The 4,903-nt window shown below is 34.0% G+C and overlaps 1 long non-coding RNA gene across 2 annotated transcripts; it reads right to left on the bottom strand.

Moving 5' to 3' along the window:
* Positions 1-3,271: 3,271 nt before the first annotated feature.
* Positions 3,272-3,983, bottom strand: LOC149536740 (uncharacterized). 2 transcript variants are annotated; one of them, XR_016357399.1, is made up of 4 exons: positions 3,781-3,983; positions 3,622-3,687; positions 3,456-3,533; positions 3,272-3,357 (listed from the first exon to the last, which is right to left on the bottom strand). It is a non-coding gene; the product is annotated as an uncharacterized LOC149536740 (long non-coding RNA). The 2 variants fall into 2 exon arrangements; XR_016357398.1 differs by lacking the exon at positions 3,781-3,983 and having other exon boundaries at positions 3,622-3,764.
* Between the last annotated feature and the right edge of the window lie 920 nt (positions 3,984-4,903).

The following is a 4,903-nucleotide window of genomic DNA, read 5'->3' as shown; positions in this document are numbered from 1 at the left end:
CATCTTAGGAAGTCCATGTACCTGCTCTCTATGAGAATCACCTAGATCCAATGAGTGCTAAGTGTTATATTTACTCTCACGAGAGATGGGTTCTTGTGTCCCACTACTCGTGAAACATAAATTACACACTTGAATTCCATTATTACTATCACAATTTGACTTGTGAAAAAATATCTAAGCCTACTTATCAATAACAAAATTTGCTAGACTATTTGACCTATCCTGGAATATACATAGATAACTAGTCTCCATGGTGATAGATAGATTGATTTGTGAGATGCACATATACATGTGAGTGCCCATCATAATTGGTACTCTATGATGGTAGATCTAACATATGGAATTAATGAAACCTTGAGAATCCTATTAGGCTCTACATCATAACTAAACCTTGATAATCCTATTAGGCTCTACATCATAACTGAACCTTGAGAATCCTATTCTGGCTCTACATCATTGTCTATCTCTGTCACGTGACAATCCTTCACTGTTTTGAGGCTAGATTAATGGATTTACCCCTCCCACTATCTATGATGTAGATGTAACTTGTGGGAGAGGGTGTTACAATTGTAATGAATGTATATATGATGATTTTGTGTGTAGGGTAAGAGTTTTGACAGAGAGAAAGAACCAAAGACTGGTTGGGCAGTGAAGAGCATGGGCATGGGTGACTGCCCCAAGTAGAGAAGTAAGATTTTTCTCCAAAAAAGGATAATTTTTATGTTTGATATCATCTATTTTGATGATTTTAAGTATGTTTTGGTCAATTTACAACATCTAGAAATATTTGGAGATGAGTTTTTGGGAAAGCCCTATGGTAAAGGGCATAGAAGTGAGGGTTTGGTGAAAGGGGATCTAGAAATGCTAGAGTGACCCAAAAAAACTTTGAAATCCTTTCCTTTGATTCATATTATAAGACTTTTTGATTTTGTTAAGGTTCCAACAAATAAGGGGATATGAGTTTCTTTGTAAATATCCACTAATTAAGCCTAGTTGTGTAATTGAGATAGCAAGATTTGAGAGATACTTTCCAAAGAAACTATAGTTGAAATTTTGGTATGTTTTAGAAGGGAATAAAGGTTATCTAGAACACCAAAGGTTTTGGGAAGGTCAATGGAAAAGTTTGGAGAAAATTGAGAATTATTGTCTAGCAAGGGCTAGTTGACTCAAGCCTAGAATAGGAATAATTGGCAAAGTGTATGAGATGAGTTGGAACATGTTAGATGGGATGTTTTGAGATGATCCAAGATGTTAGGGTCATGGTGTGATGCCTAGGATGGGTTTTGGTATGTTGGAGGTACCAGGGTACGCTAGGTGCATAGGTAGCAACGTGGTTGTTTTGAAGACAAACTGAAGAAGTAAGTTATAACCTCTTAGATATGGTTGTGGAAAGGTATTACCAAGTCAAAGACCTCCTCTTGAACCCTAGTAGAGTTAGATTCCTTGGGTAGATTCCAAGAGTACAAAGGAGTCCCAGAGTTGAGTTGTTATTCCTAGGGTAATAGTGGGAGGCTCTACATTAGGTGCAGGGCTTAGGATCTCTTCTAGGGACTTTTTAAAAACCAAATCCACCTTTGCCTAGAAAGGTGGTATGATGTAGAGTCCTTGAAAATGCTTCATGAAGACCTTGAGTGCCTTGAGCACCCTGCACCATATATATATATATATATATATATATATATATATATATGTATAAGTTATTTAAAAATTAAAATAGACTAGTAGAAAATTTAACTTGCTTGTAAGTTTTGTGGCCTATCTACACCTAAAGAATCAAAGGCATCACAAGTCTCAATTTCAATAACCATAATATTACAAGAAATCCATCCAGTAATCTAGGAAATCTAGAGAGTAATTCTTCCTTATATCTCCTTCACAGGGAACCTAAGAGATCACATAACTAATAAGAGTAAAAGTGGAATAAATTTTATTCTATTTTTAACAAAATATTGAAGCACATACATTTCATTTTCAATTCCTCTTACATTAAATATTTTGATATATCTCATTGATTAAATATATGAATATTCTATATTAACTCAATAACCAAGTTCTTATAGGTTCCCAAACATCACTACTAGAAACACATACATAAGTTCCCATAAGTAAAAACCATCATAAATATATGAACAAGGTTTCATTATAAACAGTTGAATCCATTATTACAATTAGATAGCATAAAAATCACATAAGCATACCAAGGACAATCATCTTGATATACCCATTCTTCTTTATTGCAACTAAGCATGTGTACATATACATATTAAAAGGAGCAAGTAATCATTATATATCATGTTTTCATATACTTCTAACATTTTTATCCTCTAACATGATCTCTATTTAAAATGGATACATAAGTATTATATCATAGTCATGATACAAAATAATGATGTTGCAACATGTAGTCACACACAAAAAAAGATGCAAAATTGGAATGTGTGAAGAAAGATCATCCAAGGCTCTTGAAAAACTCTAGAAAAATACTCAATGGATAAAAGACTTTCCACCCAACCATGGAACCTTACTGCTCCACTCCCCTAGGCTAGGAGATAACACAAGGCCCCACACCAAGTTCAAACATAATGAAGGGGATAAAATAGCTATTTTAACATTGATAAAGTTTATTGCTAATCAATATTGTATCAAAAATTCAAACTAGTTAGGTATTGAATTAAACTTGATAAAAAAATGACAAAGAAGGAAAACTTTAAACATGAACAAGATCATAAATCATTTGACGATGACATATTGCAAATGATAAACTTATGCTTTAACAGTGATAAAGTTTATTATTAATCAATATTCTATCAAAGTTTCAAATTGATTAGGTATTGGATTTAATGTCATTCATGAAGATATCTAATTTAATATCATACATGAATATATCTAATTTAATGTCATACATGAACAAACATATCATATATTAACCAATAATTTCATAAGTCTAATAATGTCATGCATCAAATAAATGTCATATATACATCAAATGTATATCGAATATGTCCACTGACATAAAATCCAACATATATGTCTGATGATGCCTATACATGTACATGTCTATCAACTATATCTTCTCCTTCCCACGAGGGGAAGGAAACAAATCTCTAGAGGCCTTTGGTCATCGTGTGGAGAGAGATGGTGGTGATGATAGGGTCCTCTTCACACGCTTTCTTGTCCTCTTGTTGAGGCTCTTCTCTAACTCAAGTTGATACAAACAAAGTAGAAATGAATGAATAATTATTATACATTGAAATCAAATATATGTACACAAAAAGTTAATTATTTTCTTACTACCATCATATAAGCACTCTACAAGTCCACCTCGAACGCTCGTGGATGATCAGGTGTGACAAGACCCTACAACAATTGAATCAATATAATCACTTATAAATAACATTAGAAATTTTGATACTAACAATAATAAACAAAAAAAAAAAAAACAAATTCTTTCATGCCTCAGTCAATGGCTGTGAACCAGCCATAGTTGCAGCCACTCCATGATCGACGAACTGTCGGAGATGAGATGTCATGAGCTGCATGTCATACAATACACGTGACATGTAACATGCAACATGAAACAAATATAATTAAATGAATTAAATTAACATGAAACAAATGTACCTCTACGAAGCTCGTATGATGTCTATGCTCTGAGTCTGTAGTAAATGTTGACTGTCTTTTAGAGAGCTGATGCACATGCATAATTTTTTTTTGTCAATCCTTAATATGATTACTTAATAATATATATGTATTAATTTAAATGATTAAATCGACACATACCTCTAGACTCATGGACGAGGCAAAAAATGGAGCCAGGGGATCGCTACTAGGCCTGCCAACACTCTAACCCTAAATTTTGAAAAATGTCAATAGATGCTAATTAATTAATCATTCATTATACATATGAAATGTGATCAAATTAGTAAATTATAATTGTAATTTACTTGTGTGTCAATGCCAAATGTGTCATTCAGGAACTGATCAGTGACAAGCTCATCATCTGCACCATCTCTAGCATGAGTGCTAAATGTGAATAAGGACCCACATGATGTGCACATGTGATCGTGGTGCACTGAAGGCTCCCCCTTAACTAATGGACTCATGCAATGGATGAGGATTTGTGTTAAAGCATTAATGGTCCCTGGAGCGTTGGCCTCTACATGTTCCTTCACAACTAAAGGAATAGTCACATGCTCACCCTGTGGCATGACCAAAGGTGCCCTAACTACATTAGGGTCATGACCTACCCCTAGCATTTTTAATGATGAACCCCCACCTCTACGCTGGGAGTCTAATATATCAAAATAATTGGGGATCTCCCCAAGGACAAACTCACAATACAATTTCTTTAAAAAATACATGGGGATCTCATGATTGTTGCAAGGAGGGGCATCAAAAACCATCCACCATCTATCCCAAAAATTATTTATAATACCATCGCGTATGCACCAATGGATGGGGAACCATTTAGTACCCCCTCTAATAGTATTTTGTTCACCAGGTTTTCTAAAAAATGCACATATTCTACCTTTTGGTATTTCTTTTTTTTTTAACATCTTGATATGAAAATTTATTTGCATAAAATCCCTTTTTTTCATCCCTCTTAACCCACCAAACATCTAACTAACCACTAATTGAAGCTATCTAGGTCTTAATGGATTCGAGGGACAATGCCAATTGAGCCCTCATTGGATTGGTTAGTCTAGATTCTTTCAACCCAACAATGAGTCCTTCTAATTTTGTTTTGCCTCTTTCTATTTCATTTATTATATTTTCTTGTGTGCCATATAAAAACCATATCAAACAATGCAAAATGAAATTTACATTACATACAACATGTTTGTGATCTTGTATTTCATTGGCAAGGAGGCATATTGGCAAGGCAGGTGGTGAAAACTTTGAT

Source organism: Cupressus sempervirens, chromosome 10 (assembly GCF_028749045.1).
Source record: "Cupressus sempervirens isolate cs-2001-9-10 chromosome 10, ASM2874904v1, whole genome shotgun sequence".
NCBI classification, from domain to species: domain Eukaryota; kingdom Viridiplantae; phylum Streptophyta; class Pinopsida; order Cupressales; family Cupressaceae; genus Cupressus; species Cupressus sempervirens.
The sequence above is the reverse complement of the archived record's forward strand: the minus strand, read 5'-3'. Positions and strand labels throughout refer to the sequence as shown.